A 10711-nucleotide genomic window follows, 5' to 3' on the forward strand; every position below is an offset into this window, starting at 1 on the left:
ACAGAATATACTATATATAAATACTTTTTTGCAATGATCACTCACAAATGTGGTGATCAAACACTTAAAATGACGTGACAAAGATATGTAATATAGGCAGGTGTGTTTTACAAGTTAACAATAAACTTTATTATCCAAAATGATTCTGATATAAGTGCACAAAACAGTAAACTTGACTAATTATAAATAACTTTAAAACACAAACAAAACAAAATACAGTCTTGTTCAAAATAATAGCAGTACAATGTGACTAACCAGATTAATCAAGGTTTTAGTATATTTTTTATTGCTACGTGGCAAACAAGTTACCAGTAGGTTCAGTAGATTCTCAGAAAACAAACAAGACCCAGCATTCATGATATGCACGCTCTTAAGGCTGTGCAATTGGGCAATTAGTTGAAAGGGGTGTGTTCAAAAAAATAGCAGTGTCTACCTTTGACTGTACAAACTCAAAACTATTTTGTACAAACATTTTTTTTTCTGGGATTTAGCAATCCTGTGAATCACTAAACTAATATTTAGTTGTATGACCACAGTTTTTTAAAACTGCTTGACATCTGTGTGGCATGGAGTCAACCAACTTGTGGCACCTCTCAGCTGTTATTCCACTCCATGATTCTTTAACAACATTCCACAATTCATTCACATTTCTTGGTTTTGCTTCAGAAACAGCATTTTTGATATCACCCCACAAGTTCTCAATTGGATTAAGGTCTGGAGATTGGGCTGGCCACTCCATAACATTAATTTTGTTGGTTTGGAACCAAGACTCTGCCCGTTTACTAGTATGTTTTGGGTCATTGTCTTGTTGAAACAACCATTTCAAGGGCATGTCCTCTTCAGCATAGGGCAACATGACCTCTTCAAGTATTTTAACATATGCAAACTGATCCATGATCCCTGGTATGCGATAAATAGGCCCAACACCATAGTAGGAGAAACATGCCCATATCATGCTCCATGCTTCACTGTGTACTGTGGCTTGAATTCAGAGTTTGGGGGTCGTCTCACAAACTGCCTGTGGCCCTTGGACCCAAAAAGAACAATTTTACTCTCATCAGTCCACAAAATGTTCCTCCATTTCTCTTTAGGCCAGTTGATGTGTTCTTTGGCAAATTGTAACCTCTTCTGCACATGCCTTTTTTTTAACAGAGGGACTTTGCGGGGGATTCTTGAAAATAGATTAGCTTCACACAGACGTCTTCTAACTGTCACAGTACTTACAGGTAACTCCAGACTGTCTTTGATTATCCTGGAGGTGATCATTGGCTGAGCCTTTGCCATTCTGGTTATTCTTCTATCCATTTTGATGGTTGTCTTCTGTTTTCTTCCACGTCTCTCTGGTTTTGCTCTCCATTTTAAGGCATTGGAGATCATTTTAGCTGAACAGCCTATCATTTTTTGCACCTCTTTATAGGTTTTCCCCTCTCCAATCAACTTTTTAATCAAAGTACGCTGTTCTTCTGAACAATGTCTTGAACGACCCATTTTCCTCAGCTTTCAAATGCATGTTCAACAAGTGTTGGCTTCATCCTTAAATAGGGGCCACCTGATTCACACCTGTTTCTTCACAAAATTGATGACCTCAGTGATTGAATGCCACACTGCTATTTTTTTGAACACACCCCTTTCAACTAATTCAACTAATTGCCCAATTGCACAGCCTTAAGAGCGTGCATATCATGAATGCTGGGTCTCATTTGTTTTCTGAGAATCTACTGAACCTACTGGTAACTTAGCCACGTAGCAATAAAAAATATACTAAAAACCTTGATTATTCTGGTTAGTCACATTGTACTGCTATTATTTTGAACAAGACTGTACATATAACTTAAATGATTGTCAGTTTTGACGAGAATAATGTTATATTGGGCTTATTTTGAAAATGGAAACTTATAAAGTCATTGTTTATTTGCTTTACAGTAAGTTATGTACTTCACAAATTAATTAGAAACTTACTGTTAAGACCACAATGCTTTACTGACAACATACTGATGTAGGCTTATGTTTAATGTACTGCACAACGTTTTTACGACGCGAACCAACAGTGTTCTGCCGGTACTTTAAACTTTTATAAAACTAAAGCGTCTTCTCTCCGGCTCTTTAATTTAACGAGGGTGTAAAGTTGCGCGAGCTTATTTAATCAATTGCTTTGAAATGAGCATGTTCAGTAACAGCACAAGCAGCTGTACTCCCACAGACTGCGCGTCAGTTTAAGCGCGTCCTTTCTCCGCCTTGCGTCGTTTCTTCCGCTTGCGTTTAAACAACTCGCAAGTGGACAAAAGAGACGGATTAAAAACACCAAATGTAAACCGGAATGTGTCTTTCTCGCCCATTTATAATCCAATCGACCAAAGCGCGTCTTAATACCAGGTGCAAAATGTTGTGAAGAAACCCCGTGACTGCATCCACCTGAACTGAGATCACTGACTGAAGTGAAGGGGGTGGGGGATTGGCTGGTGTCACTACAGTGAGTGACCTGGGTCACCATTAGCAACCAGTAGGGCACACTCTGCTGAACAAACAAGTACTTACAGCTTTCAAAACTATTTAATGTCTTCTGTAAGGAACGTTCATATCGGCTTCATATCTGCGGCTTATACGCCGATACAGATATATCTGCGACAGGCTCATATCGGCCGATAAAATCTGCAAAACGATATATCGGTCGGGCTCTACACATAACCATAGAATAAATTTGACTTACTTGTTGTAGTCATACACTGTAGGAGGAATTGGAACCGTCACTTCCTTCCATTCCCTGTCTCCTGTTCTCACTCTTCTTTTGATGGTGTGATCTCCATTTGCAGAATGGAAGGATGAGCACATGAGAACCTCTTTGGTGTCCTTCCATTCTACAAAGAGCAAATCTTGGTCTCGAAACCACCGCATACTTCCACGGGGGGAATTTCGGGGCAGCCTGTTGGTCATGGTACGTGGAAAGCCCACACGGTTGCTTCGTATTGTCCCACATGCCCAGATGCCCTTTTGCCGAAGGTCCAGGAAAAATGTTGGGCTGGTGTAGAAGTTATCTACATACAGCCTGTAGCCAGTTCCCAGCATCCTTTCGTCAATCAGTGCCACCACTGATTCATAGCTCAGCCCCCTGCTTTCTTCACTTGGAGCGGGAGACTTGCCTTCATAAATGAAAAAATTCCAGGTGTAGGCATGGACAGAATCGGCTAAAACAAAGAGCTTGTACCCCCATTTTGTTGGTTTGTCTTTGTGGTACTGTTTGATCCCTATTCTTGCCTTGGTTGCCACCATCCTTTCGTCAATGGAAATATTTTGATATGGATGATGGAAGGTCTTGCAGGCGTTCTGTATGCTTTGGTACACCAGCTTCAGTTTCCCAAGCCGATCAAAAGCAGGGGTGCCTTTTTTCTTTATATTCTCAGCATCCATCTTAGGATCACTTAGATGAAGGGCTAAGGCTATAGCATGAAATTTCCTGCTTGACATAACAGTGGCAGGAAAGCTAATGTTATAAAGCCTAGATCCATTCCAGTAGTCAGAAACAGCTGGAGCTTTTACAAGACCCATATAAATGACGATGGAGAGATAAGAGTAGAAGTCCTTTAGGGACATATTCTGCCATGGTTTTCTTGTGCATTCCTGATGTGCAGCTGCATAAACATCTGAGTTGCGCATGATGGTCTGACACACCTTAGATGAAAAGAAGAGCTGGAACAGTTGGAGTGGACTGTATGATTCTGTGGAAATAAGCTGAGGACCTGGAGTTCGAGCGGGTCTGAAAACAGTTTTAGGTGGTGGAATGTCTGCTTCATCTGGGGTGTGCCATCTTGGTTCATCTGGGCTAGCATGTTGAGTCAGTCTTCCTCTTCCTCTTTCTCTCCCTCTTCCTCTGCTTCTTTCTCTGCCTCTTTCTATGCTTCTTCCTCTGCCTCCTTCTATGCTTCTTTCTCTGCCTCTTCCTCTGCTTCTTTCTTTGCCTCTTCCTCTGCTTCTTTCTCTGCCTCTTCCTCTGCTTCTTTCTCTGCCTCTTCCTCTGCTTATTTCTCTGAGTCTTCCACCGCTTATTTCTCTGAGTCTTCCTTTGATTTCTTCTTGCCCTCTGTTTTCTCTTCTTCTGCTTATTTGTGTTCTCTCTGTTGTTTGTTCGGTTTCTTCATTATCACTACTGCTGAAAAGAGCTGAAGTTGAAGGTTCAGCAGATACTGGTCCTTGTGAGGCCTCTGCCAAATGTTCATGTTCATTCCTATTGCAACAATACAGAACACACTGGATATAAAAACCAAATATAGGTAAAACACAAGTAATCAATAAATACAGACATATACAGTATATTTTATCAATTTCACATAATTATATGAAATTATATGTGAAAACATAATTATACACAATTATATGTTACATTTACTAGACCACTAAAAAGGTAAGGAGTGTATTAGGAACAATAAAGGATGTATAAACTTACCAAACTAGAGCCGAATCAGACATCTCTCTGTCCGGTAAAAGCATGTCTGGCTCATCATCACTAGACTGAGTTTGTTCATCACTGGATTTCATCAATTCCTGAACAACTTCTGAAACTGTATACCGTTTTTTAGGCATTGACGAAGCCATTTTGTGTGAAAAACCAAATGAGAAGTGCAGTCTGTGTGTCTGGGCTTTCTGCCGTGAACGTTTACAAACAATCAGCAGCAATTCCAAACAGGTGTCACCTTATTTGAATAACAAAGTTTGGATTGGATGATAGTGATGTTGAAAGAAAGATTATTGGATAATTGATATCCAGGGAGCCTAGTAACAGCTAAGGCAGCTCTATTTGGCTACTGAGACTGTCTTGGCTCTCTTTTATTGGACATAAAGTTGTGAGGGTGGGCTTTTCTAGACCAGATAACTGAACCAACAAAGCAACTGGTATATGATAGCAGAAACCACTACAAATTTTATTAAAAAATATGTTTTATTATTCTGATTCATGACACACACACATTCCACTGGCGTAATGGTGACATTTTGTATCATATAATAATTTTTAGGCACACTCTTGTTATAAATGAATCAATTACTGTTCCTATATTATTTATATTATAAAACACTGGTCAGATATATTTTCTTGAGTCTTAGACCTTTCCAAATATATATAATTTGTCAGGATTAGATTGAATTTAGATGAAAAATATGTAAAGCTCAGTGTTCCACTGGCGGAACAGTGACATTTTGATGCATATAATAATTTTTTTGCACACTCTTGTCATAAATGAATCAATTACTGTTCCTACATTAAATATATTATAAATCCCTGGTCAGATATGGGCCATTCTACCGAATTGGTGCAAATTGACACTTCAAAACTTCTTGAAAAAAGTGTGTTTTTTCCTGCAAGCTTTGTAGCCATAAACATAGTAGAACATCTAAGGAACACTAATCTACTGATTGGACACTTTAGTTTCTTAGCATGTTTTTATACAGTTTCGAAATGTTTTCTCTCTCCCAAAATGTGTCACTACCGAAACACAACAACATTTGATATAAAAAATAGGTTTTTAATAGCCTATTCTGATTTTCTGTACATTAACCTTCTAAATATATTTTTTATTTTTTTTAAAGACAGTTTCATGGTTATATTGATTGGAAATATAATTTTAACAAAACTATAAGAGTGGTTTATCAAATGAAATGCATTTTGAAAGCAATATTTCTCTGTAATTGCCATACATGCACTGATACAGATTTGAAATTCAAAGATTCATTAGTTTAAATTTTTATCTAACTAAATAAAATTATGTCATCTTTTCTGATAACAAAACCTATTTTATTTTTCTAGAACATTATTTGTTTCGGTCGTGACAGTAATGTTTCGGTAGTGACATCCATATTGGATTGTCCATATTTTGTGTAAAAAAAAGTAATTAGTTAGTCAAAAATTATTGGCATTATGAAGTCAAAACATACAGCACAAAAAATATCTAAAGCAACACCACATAAAAGCACTTTTCACTGACATTACGCTGAAGAGATGGCGGATAGTACAGAACTTAAAGGAATGCAAGATAGCCGATTTTTGCGAGTTTTATGTGTATCGTGTATATTTTATGTGTTTATGTGTATATTGGCCAATATGTGGCTGCTGTGTTCACCGACATTATCACTGGCATTATTTACAGACAGAGTGCTGGAAGCCACAAGCGATTGCAGGTCATGTGACTTAAAACAAACAACCTTTCCGTGACAACATTGAAAGCTCAGCCTAACAGCTGATCATAACTGGACAAAGCGGGTTTTTATTTCTATATAATTTTTTTATTTATATATATTTGTAGTAGTAAAGTGCTAGAAATCAATATCCTTTGCTGATAGTTTCTCATCATTGTGGAGAGTGCAGTTCATGGTTCCATAGAACCATCACCTGTTTTTACTATTTGTTAAATATAGTTTTTTAAGTTCAATAAATGTTACTTTTTTAAATTGAGACATTTATAATGTAAACTGAGTGAGCAAAAGCAGTATCGGCTCCAAGTATCGGCTCAAGAAAATCGGCAGCCTGTATCGGTATCGGCATTGGCACAAAAAAATCCATATGGGTCGATCCCTAAAAAGAACTATACACACAGAACTGTCTTTTAACCATCTTCCTGGGTTTGTCCTGTCTTTTCCTCCATTCTTTTCTGACATTTCTTTGCTCTACTTTTCAGCATCCCTTCTTCCCTGCGTTTCTGATTTCGTTCTCTTTCCTTTTTTAAGTATTCTTGGTACCTTTCTGGGTCCTCCCTCAATCTTTGTCTGTATTTTCTCAGTCTGTCCGCTCTACTTTCATCTTTCCGTCTATGCATATTGGCAATTCCTCTCTCTCTGTAGCTATCTCTACAAATTAACCAAAGATATTTACATTTACATTATTAGTGTGAGCCTCTCCTGTCTACACTTAACAATGACATGTCAATTTACTATGATACTGATAAGTGCTATCTGTTATATCAATTATATAAAGCAATCAGTCAAAGTCCCGCTAAATAAGCGCAGAAAGTTTTCCTAGAGACCAGAGGTAGAATCATATAGCCTTCATTTATCTTAGTTTGAGGTCAAATCACATACAACATTACAGAAATATGACTGACAAATTATTTGTACTGAAAAAGAATATATGTGCACTTGAAAGTTTCTATTTATTTATTAAAATAAAGAAATAAGTGTCATTTTGTCACTACCGAAACAATCACGTCACAACCGAAAAGTCAACACATGTTTCGGTAGTGACTGTTTCGGTAGTGACAATTTAAGCTAACTTTGATCCTACTGCTAAGATGCTAATTAGTACGTAGTTAGCCAGCACAGTTCTCGACATTGAAACATGAGTAAAACCTAAATGACTAGTAGAAAAATTTAAAAAAAATTAATTAATCATTGAAAATGTGTGATCGGTAGTGACATTCATAAATGTCACACACTGATTTCCAAACTTTTGATCACATTTACTTCAAAACCATGGGACTGATCTAATCGCCATGCCACCACGAGGGAGCGAGGTACAGACAAAGTTTCTGGTTCAAAATGGAGGGGAGTGGCTTAAAGCAGTATTATATTATTGACCAAACTATGCAATGTTTCGGTAGTGACGTGAAAATGCGGGAAAGTGTTTTTTTTTACATGATTATTCATGATTTTAACAGAAAATATCCAATAAATATATTTTTGGTTTTAATTTACAAAAGTATTCAAAATGATACTTCTTTAAAAAATTATAAAAAATTATAAAAAAATATTTCATTTTTTTTTTTCTATGGTGAAATTCAGACCTTGGGGTTTGGGACAACCACCTCTCAATTGAAAGCACCATATAAATGATGATATTTTATATATAAAGCCTGCAGCTACCTCAAATATTACTTTGGGTTTTGATTGCTATTTGCTTATATTTTTTTATTATCAAAAATTTTCCTACGTTAATGCTTTTTAAATTAGTTTTTTGGTTCCGGGACAGCAATTTGCACGAATTCGGTAGAATGGCCCATATACATTCTAGAGTCTTAGACCTTTCCGAAAATATATAATTTGTAAGGATTAGATTGAAATTTAAATGTGAAATATTAGAGTAAACTTAGGTGTTCCTCCAGAGGAACGGTGACAGTTAAGGGGTTTAAACAAACCCCGTAAAATCACTTATTAGAAAATAGAGGCAACGGTTTCTTTAGTGAATATCTGGTCCTTCTGCTTTCCCCCTTCATGCCCTCGGTCATTGCAGATGCTGTGTCCTGGTTGCTTTTGTCACAGCATCTGTGAAAAAGTACATAATCAAAAAGCTAACAGTAAAAAATGATGGTTGTCTTAAAGGAATAGTCTACTCATTTTCAATATTAAAATATGTTATTACCTTAACTAAGAACTGTTGAATTCCTCTATCATCTGTGTGTGTGCACGTAAGCGCTGGAGCGCGCTGCGACGCTACGATAGCATTTAGCTTAGCCCCATTCATTCAATGCTGCCATTTAGAGATAAAGTTAGAAGTGACCAAACACATCAACGTTTTTCCTATTTAAGACGAGTAGTTATACGAGCAAGTTTGGTGGTACAAAATAAAACATAGCGCTTTTCTAAGCGGATTTAAAAGAGTAACTATATTTTATGGCGTAATAGCACTTTTGGGAGTACTTCGACTCGCCTGAAAAGTCCGCTCCCCTTCTCACCCTCATAATGGGAGAGGGAGAGTGTTACTGCGCCGAGTCGAAGTACTCCCAAAAGTGCTATTACGCCATAAAATATAGTTACTCTTTTAAATCCGCTTAGAAAAGCGCTATGTTTTATTTTGTACCACCAAACTTGCTCGTATAACTACTCGTCTTAAATAGGAAAAACGTTGATGTGTTTGGTCACTTCTAACTTTAGCTCTAAATGGTACCATTGAATGAATGGGGCTAAGCTAAATGCTATCGTAGCGTCGCAGCGCGCCCCAGCGCTTACGTGCACACACACAGATGATAGAGGGATGATTCAACAGTTCTTAGTTAAGGTAAAAACATTTTAATATTGAAAATGAGTAGACTATTCCTTTAACCACCGCTTCATCTAAAAAAACAAAGCCTACAAATTCTACCCAAAACAAACGACCCATTTTTTACCCCACCCAGACCACTCTGTTGCCCTAACCCCAATACACCGACTACCCCCAAACAGAACGCCCCTTTTAACTTTTTGCTTTGACAGAAAGAGTAAGAGCAGAACTACCTACAGCTCCAGTGTGCCCTGCTGCCTTGAGTGTCTTCACAAAGCAACGTTGATTAGAGGACTGCGTTGGGAAATCAACACCATCAACACACACAATAATTTACTATAGTTTTAAAATTACATAATTCCTGTAGTCTTTTGGACTGCTTATAATAGATAATACACATTACAGTACTTTTAAAAGTCATTAATATATCGGTAAAAAAAAATTGTTTTTGCAAGTTCATCTTTGAAACGTATTACATTTATATCTGAGTCTTATCACATTTGCCTATACTCTACTAATTAATTGCATTAGTAATATTGCCTTTGGTTATCATTTCTGTAAAATATTGGGGTTAACAGTTCAACAGTTCCATTGCTATAGTCTTGTGTGTTTGTATATCTAATTTCTTGACTGTTTTAACGGTGAAATTTTAGTACAGTACTTTAATATATCAGTAAAATATTCTAAGTTTGACTGTTGTTGTAACTGCTATTTGAATAGACTACGTTTAAAGGTCATTAAAATATTTTGGTTTGCCAAGTTCCTCTTTGAATCTTACCACATTGTAACATTTACCTTTATTAATTGATTGCATTACTGATATTGCTTTTGGTTAACATTTTTGTACAATATTGGGGTTGACGGTGTTTGACAGTATAACAGTTCACTTTGCGCCTAGCACGTCATCAGAGAGAGACGCTGAGAGAAAGACGAAGAGAGGAGTCGCAAGCCCGAAGCTCCGTTGAGCTTATCAGCTAAATCCTATTTTTTTCACTATCTTATTCCTATCTATATAAAATAACTTATTAGTTCATCTTAGGAATACTTTACCTTGACGATTACTGAATTGTATTACTAAGCGAAACGATTTTATCACTTGTAACACCCAGTTTTAGCATATAGCCCTCTAGCATTTCTTACCGTCTGTTTACTTAAACCTGCCTTCTTTGGCGATCTAATGGCGGATTCATCCGAGGTATGCTTTTCTGATCTGTCCACACCAGATCGGGAAGCTGTGAAGGAGGTGCTGCCCGGCCTTCGCAGAGTCAGCATACCTCACATCACCCTGACCACAGACACTCGTAGGCGGCCGAGGCGTACTGCGAGCCAGCACCCGTCTCGTTGCAGCTTCACGGACCGCGTTCAGGCGAACGGAGACGCCATCGCCCAGCATGAAAACGGTAAGACCCCGCTTGTCATTGTAACCTGCACTACTTGCCACATGTACAGTTTAGCTTCTTCCGTCAGCATAGAGGGGTTTACATGTGCTAAGTGTATTGAAGTAGTAAGGCTGACGGAGAAGGTTGCTGAACTAGAAGCGCGCATCCGAACGCTAGTTGAGGACAGTAAGACCGCTAATGTTATTGTTACAAACACTGTTTCGGGTGCGCCTAGTGTTAAGCGTAATACACATGGCTCGGTTCCGACTTCAGAGTCAAGGCGGCTGACTAACTGGGTGACTGTCAGGCGGCATAGTCACATTCGGCACCCAAATCACGCTCCTGTTTTAATATCAAACAGATTTTCTCCACTCAG

This window comes from Paramisgurnus dabryanus, chromosome 10, assembly GCF_030506205.2.
Source record: "Paramisgurnus dabryanus chromosome 10, PD_genome_1.1, whole genome shotgun sequence".
NCBI lineage: Eukaryota > Metazoa > Chordata > Actinopteri > Cypriniformes > Cobitidae > Paramisgurnus > Paramisgurnus dabryanus.